The 7,409-nt window shown below is 40.3% G+C and overlaps 1 long non-coding RNA gene across 1 annotated transcript; it reads right to left on the bottom strand.

Moving 5' to 3' along the window:
• Nucleotides 1–244: 244 nt before the first annotated feature.
• On the bottom strand, nt 245–4,397 carry LOC309865618. Its single transcript, XR_014312200.1, has 3 exons — nt 4,289–4,397; nt 1,978–2,058; nt 245–339 (listed from the first exon to the last, which is right to left on the bottom strand). It is a non-coding gene; the product is annotated as an uncharacterized lncRNA (long non-coding RNA).
• Nucleotides 4,398–7,409: the final 3,012 nt, after the last annotated feature.

Raw genomic sequence — 7,409 nt, 5'->3', positions numbered from 1 at the left:
TTTACACTGCAAGCATAATGACGTGTTGGAACTGTGGTCTATAACCAAAGGGTTTATAGGAACGTGTTATAGATTTCACCATTTCATGCTCTCCACTCTCCTGGAGCTACATTCTAGCCACAAACCTGGATTTCCTTCTTGTTCAGAAATGAATTCTAACTAAGCCGTCCCCACCTAATTAGATTGGATGTGAAGTATTAATTTATGTGCTACTTAGTTTAAAAAAAATGCTTACCTGCTTGCTTCTAGTGCAGAGGTTTCTTTCGAACTTTGTGAATTTAAGATTTTTTCAATCTTTTCAACTGATCAAATAACTTGTATAAGCCTCAACACACACATCTATAAAAATAAAAATTAAGCAAACAAAAAACGTCACCATCTTTACTCTTAATCTTCTTTATTTCCCATGCTAAATGCAGGAAAATATAAGACCAAAAATTAACTTCAAATATATAGGGCATGCTATATTTTGAATATTTCTATGAAACACAGAATTTTCAAGAATGCAAATCTTAGTTCTAGAATAAGCATACTTCCATATTCTATTGCAAGTTTATAGAGGAAAAAAAAAAACCCTAGACTTTGCTTTCTCATATTCTATACTCTTATTTCTTTTTTTCCCCATCCTGAATCTTTCTATGGGCATTTCTTTCCTATTTTTTTAAAAAAGATTTGTTTATTTGAGAAAGAGAGAGACTGCATGTGCGCGTGCAGGGGAGGGGCAGAGGGAGAGAGAGAATCTCGAGCAGACATCCTGCTGAGCACAGAGCTCAATGCGGGGCTCAATCTCATGATCCTGAGATCATGACCTGAGCCAAAATCAAGAGTCGGACTTTTAACCAACTGAGCCACCAGGCGCCCCTCCATTTGTTTTCTTATGGCCCTTTATTCATGTTTTAACTTTGGCTTCCGATTGTACTGGCCCTCTCAGTTTACATGTGCATATACCTATATGCCCAAGCACCAAATCATTAAAGACCTTTTACACTACAAATATTATCAAAGAGGTTGAGGGACATTATGAAAACTCTCATCCTTAAAGAACAAAAAAATACAAAGTCATCCATTCAATAAATAATAATAATAATGAACACCCCTGGGAGCTCGATATTCATTCCGACGGGGGGTGGGGGGGGGCACGAGAAAATAAAGCAAGAAATACACCCTGCTCTCACAAAGCTTACTGTTTTGTCTGGAAGCGCACGACAAGCATTCTTTGGACAAAAGCTGTGAGGAGATCCAGAGGCGAATTAAACAGAAGGTCCCTCAAACAGGCTTCTCCCCACTGAGATTTTAACAAATATGCTAATAATACACATAGAAAACATTGTACAGAGCAGCAGGCGAGAGTCAGAAGCCCAGACTCCCAATGCCCGCTGTGCCCCTACATCGTTATGATCATGAATGATATCGGGGACACTTGGAACTGGAGATAGCACTAAGGGGCACACTCCCGGGGTGAGCCCTCAGATGTACAGAGCCGTTGCCTGTCTCACACACCTGAAACTAAGCCAACACCGCATGCTAACTACTGGGAATTGAAAAAATTAAAGTGAACACCAGAACATAAAGAACACAGGATCAGAAAATAACAGCAAACCTACGGCAGAATCCTGAGTTTGCTTTGGAAAGCCCACTTCTCCCCTAGTCTCTAATATAGGCCTATTTTCTTTACAGTGCCGCTGACAATTTATACAGTCATTAACTGTCAAGCGCTGCACCGACAACAGTTATCACTGTTTCTTGTTCTGGAAAAAGTGGGTGATCTTGAGATCGTGTGGGTACCTCTGAAATTCTGTCTTCTTGTTTCAGGTAGATAACGTGACATAATGCATAAAATGCACATGCGTGAGAGCTTTGAAAAAAAGCTAAATTAAAAAAAAAAAGAAAAAAAGCTGAATAGTGCTGACAAGTTCGCAGAGACAAGAGGAGAGGGCTTCAACTGGCATGCAGCATAAGAAATCTACTGGAGGTTACCTTTTTCTTCCTTATGTCCTCTTGTTTACACATTCGTTTATCTACTGCCTGAATTCCTTCACTGACTGATGACCTGAGACTCTTTAAAAGAATAATAAAGAAAATGTATTACAGACATTGTTTTGTCACATTATCAATTTCCTACATCTCATTCAATTCCACAGAAATTAATACCTGTGCACCAGTACTATGCAGATATTGACAAGAAAAAAAAAAAACAAACATGATATACCAGACACAGTTACTGTTGAGGGGACTCATGACCTGGGGGCATAATGACACGAAGGCAGGGTCGCATGGCCAGAAGAAGAATGACATATACAGTGAAAGTTATGGGGATGAGGGGGCTTAGAATGGAGAACAGATAATATGAAGCAAAGTACAGGAGAGTCTGGAAATGCGACGGGGCTCGAATCGGACTCTGAAAGCCATGTGTACACAGCTGCCGAGGTGGGGAGGGGATGGGGAGCAGATGTAAGTGCACACACACTCAGGGGCAGGGTCAGACAGGCACACAGCCATGTGCACTGCAGGCTTCCTTCTGGAGAGAAGCAGAAATAGGAATGGAGGGCCAACTTCACTGAGATGAAGTCTTTAGATTCTGCATATTTTGGAGAACGAAAGAATGTCAAAGCACTGATGCATCATGATGAAATGTGGGTATGGAAATACCAGGAATCAAGAATGAAGAACAGAAGACCAGAAAAAGGCAGAGCACAGAGGTAGAGAAACATGTCCAGAAGCTAATGAATAAAGAGATAATTAGGAATTAGGGCCAAAACAAAGGTTAACAGAAACAACTAGAATGAAGTAGGCATATCACAAAAATTCCACAGGAAGGTGAATTAATTCACTCCATCAACATTATGAAACACCTCCTGGACGTCAGTATTGTGGCAGCCTACAGGGATGCAATAAAGACAGATATAGTCGTATCCCTCAGTGGTCTGAGAATCTCACAGAACAGCTTCAGAGTTGGGACCAGAAAGGCAGGTCAGGCCTGTGGCTGAGCAGGACCAAAGTGGCCATAAAAACAGGCCATGGAAAAGGGAGGGGATACGGTGATGGCAGGGGGTGAGGCGGGACGGGAGCCTGTGTGAGTAGAGCAAATCTGCCTCCAGGAAGGGGGTTCGAGAGTAGAGTGGGAGGCCAAAGGAAGGCTAGGCTTGGGAAACAACACCCCTATGAGGCCCCGGGAGGAAGAGGCACACCAAGGAGGCAGTGGGAGAGCCCCACAGCGGCTGGTGTGGAATCCAACAGCGGACCATGAAAATCCCTTCCATTCCAAGGAAAAGTATCTTTAACAAGATTTTGTAAAATTCAAATGAGACATAAACCATGGAAAGTATTGGCTACAACTCAAGGCACAACTCAAGATTTTTACCTGTTTCACGAACTCTTTCCTGCCTGCCCCTCCCCTAGGCTTCTCAGCACTGATATTTCCATTACTCCGCATTTTTCTTGGTTCTAACCATGTACTGTGTCTTCACTTAAATTATGTTCTCCTTATATTCTCTCTAGGATGCAGGCACTGTCTTAGGGGAGGGACGCAAGAGGCCACTCAAGCTAGAGGAGACACACAAGGAAGGATGGTGTCGTTTATGACAAGTTTACGACAGGGCATCAGAATGGACAGAGGCCGTAAGTCAGGGCACCAGACACAGACGGGGGGGGGGGGGCGGGAGGGGAGACAGGGCAGCACAGTTTTCTGTAAGAAGTGATGCCACAACTGCCCCTCCACTGTTCACCCAGGTGGAGTTCCTATTCCCAATGTCTTAGAGGTGGGGAGTCCCATTCCCACAACAGAGATTTTTCTGAGAGAACATGCAAATGTAACATTTATTAAGTATTACATTTTATTTATATTATCCTTCAGTTCCATTAGGGATTACACAGTTTTTGTAGATCAGCCCAGGAACCTAACCACACGTAGATTACGTGGGGTGGGGGGGGATATTTACAAGATTACAAACTGTTAAAATACAAGTCATTCGTAAGTTAGAAACCACTTACATATGACCAAAGTGGCATTAATAAGTTGAATTTTGAAATATGCTTCCTCTCCCCTGACATTTTAAGGTTGTCTACTCTGAGAATATGTCTTCTTCAAATCAAACATGTTTTTTTAGGTTTTTAGCATATGCAAAAACAAAATCATTTACAACTCTTCTGAAGGTGAATATTATAATCATGAACCGTTAAAATACAACCACCAGTACCACCAAACTAACAGATGAAAAGAATTCTTAGAGAAAAGCCGACGAGGACAACAGGCGTCACAGCAGACTGTTTTCATTAATTGGGGACTTACCAGAACTTCTCGTAACTGTCCCAAAGGCACAGAAAGTTGATTGAGGGCTTTGTCCATGCCAACCTAAAGGCAAAACCAGGTTGGCACAAACACATCACGATAAGGAGTAATAGTGACGTATCTATTTAACGATCAAAGCAGTACCAGATTTAACTTGTTTTTTTTTTTTTTGGCACAACCGTATTTTGCTACATAACTAGCTAAACAACAGAAGTGTTATTTGGCCATTAATGTTGTTCATAGAATATGAAAAAAATCTTTTGAAATACATGAAACTATAAAAATAAGGGAATTCAGGAGAAACGAAAGTTTCCTTAAGAACAATTTGCCTTTAGATGACATTTTAAATGAATGTGAAAAATTTTCGCAGAAGGTGAACAGTTCTCTGTCTGTAATTGATGATACTCAGCCAGCTGATGTGAAAGTCTGACGGGCTACATCTCTCTTAAACATTATTATAAGCCTTGAGAAAAATAGAAATTAAACAGAAGTAAAATTTTCTAGGCTTTTAATCCTATTGGGATATTTATCTTAGTGATATATTTCCCAAAAGCAAATGTGCATCATTAATTTTAATGCTTCTTGAAATTCCCACGGAGCTGCAACTTTCTGTGCTTCTCTGGACAAACAGATTTAAAACAAAATGAAGCATCAACAAGGAGACTTTTCTGCCAAGTAACAAAATTCAACATTTCTAAACGGCTTTTACAAACAATTGATAAGCTCACTGCAAATCATTCTTATATTTTTATAAAACCAAACTTTTTAAATATCAATATTGGCCAATGTTCCCTCAACCTAGCTCTGGCTAACAGATATACCTGGGAGTAAATTAAACATTGTAAGAGTGGTGGACATTTGCTCCTACAAATTAGTCTAAATCAAGGAAGACTTCAGGGTAATCACTTAGCAACTAATAAAACAACCCCTTGGGTATTATTATCCTTTACTTTTCACTGTTGACTAATGAATTTGAAACATAATCAAACTAGAGCAACCTTAAATGAATAAAAACTAAAACAAAAAAATGTATTCCAAAAAGTTTAGTTCTTTTATTAATGAAATTGGTAATTTCTTCAAGTTTCTGGTGGGGTTGGTGGGGTAATCAACTGAAAGGTTTCTAAAAACTCTGCCCTTTTAATAAATATGAAGGAGAGAGAAAGTGTGTGTGTGTGTGTGTGTGTGTGTGTGTGTGTGTGTGTGTAGGACTTGTGAATTTCAGGTTTACCAAGTTTGTGGAAAGGTTGACAAAATCTGCATAATCCTTGTTGATGAGCTCGACCATGGCTATTTTAAGAAGTTTATAGTAGAGTTCCAGATCTCCTCTTAGTTCCTCCAGCTGGACACGCTTCCTACAATCAGACACAAAGTGATCGACGTTGAAATCTTCCTGAAAATCAAACCAGAAAGAAAAAATGATTGCACTGATACCACATTTTACATAGAAAAATAAGATCAGAGAAAGAATAAGAGGCCGTATTACTGCAGGGGAACACACACAGGACATCAGGGGGTCTACTCACTTCCTAAGATTATGGGAAAGGGGGCCCCTCACCAAGACCATTCTCTCCTGTTGCCTAACTCTACAGGCATTTTATTTCTTTTAATTATACATTTCAAAGAGGCTCTTCTCAAAATAGAAACAGCTTTTTCTTAATTGTAACACAGCGATTCACATCCTTCCAGACTTTGTTTTGGTCTCTTTACTTTTTTTTTTTTTTAAGATTTTATTTATTTGAGAGAGAGAGACAGAGAGAACAAGTGGGAGGAGGGGCAGAGGGAGAAGCCGGCTCTCTGCTGAGCTGGGAGCCTGATGCCAGGGTTCATTCCAAGACCCTGAAATCAAGATCTCAACCGAAGGCAGACGCTTAACTGACTGAGCCACCCAGGTGCCATAGGCTTTCTCTTTAAAATATAAATTACTTTTGGGGTGCCTGGCTGGTTCAGTGGTTATGGGTTCAAGCCCACATTGGGCTTTCTGCTCAGCAGGGAGCCTGCTTCCCTGTCTCTCTCTCTGCCTGCCTCCCTGCCTACTTGTGATCTCTGTCTAATAAATAAATAATTTTTAAAAAAATAAAATATCAATTACTTTTTAAAGAAACTGACATATAATGGACACATGTTAGTTTCAGGCATACAACATAAAAATTCCATATTTTTATCTGTTGTGAAATGATCACCCTAAGACTAGTTAACATCCATCACCAAACATACACATTTTTTTCTTGTGCTAAGAACTATTAAGCTTTAGCAACTTTAAATATATAATAATATACGGCACCTGGGTAGCTCAGTGAGTTAAGGCCTCTGCCTTCGGCTCAGGTCATGATTCCAGGGACCTTGGATCGAGCCCCACATCAGGTTCTCTCCTCAGCAGGGAGCCTGTTTCCTCCTCTCTCTCTGCCTGCCTCTCTTCCTACTTGTGATCTCTGTCAAATAAATAAATAAAATCTTAATATATATATATATATATATATATATATATATATATATATTATACTATGCAGCCATTAAAAGAAATGAAATCTTGCCATGTGCAATGACGTGGATGGAACTAGAAGGTATGCTGAGTGAAATAATCAGAGAAAGACAATTATCATACAATCTCCCTGATATGAGGAATTTGAGAGGCAAAGTGGGGGGTGTGGGGGTAGGGAAGGAAAAATGAAACAAGATTGGATTCGGAGGGGGGCACCTGGGTGGCTCAGTGGGTTAAAGCCTCTGCCTTCGGCTCAGGTCATGATCACAGGGTCCTGGAATCGAGGCCACATCGGGCTCTCTGCTCAATGGGGATCCTGCTTCCTCCTCTCTCTCTGCCTGCCTCTCTGCCTACTTGTGATTTCTGTCTGTCCAATAAATAAATTAAATCTTAAAAAAAAATATTGGATTGGGAGGGAGACAAACCATAAGAGACTCTTAATCTCACAAAACAAACTGAGGGTTGCTGGGGGGAGGGGTGTATGGAGAGGGTCGTGGGGTTGTGGACATTGGGGAAGGTATGTACTATGGTGAGTGCTGGGAAGTGTGTAAGCCTGACAATTCACAGACCTGTAACCCTGGGGCTAATAATACATATTTCTAATAAAAAATAATAAAATTAATATATAATAATACACAGTAT

This window comes from Mustela nivalis (assembly GCF_964662115.1).
Source record: "Mustela nivalis genome assembly, chromosome: 5".
In the NCBI taxonomy this organism is placed as follows: Eukaryota; Metazoa; Chordata; class Mammalia; order Carnivora; family Mustelidae; genus Mustela; species Mustela nivalis.
The sequence above is the reverse complement of the archived record's forward strand: the minus strand, read 5'-3'. Positions and strand labels throughout refer to the sequence as shown.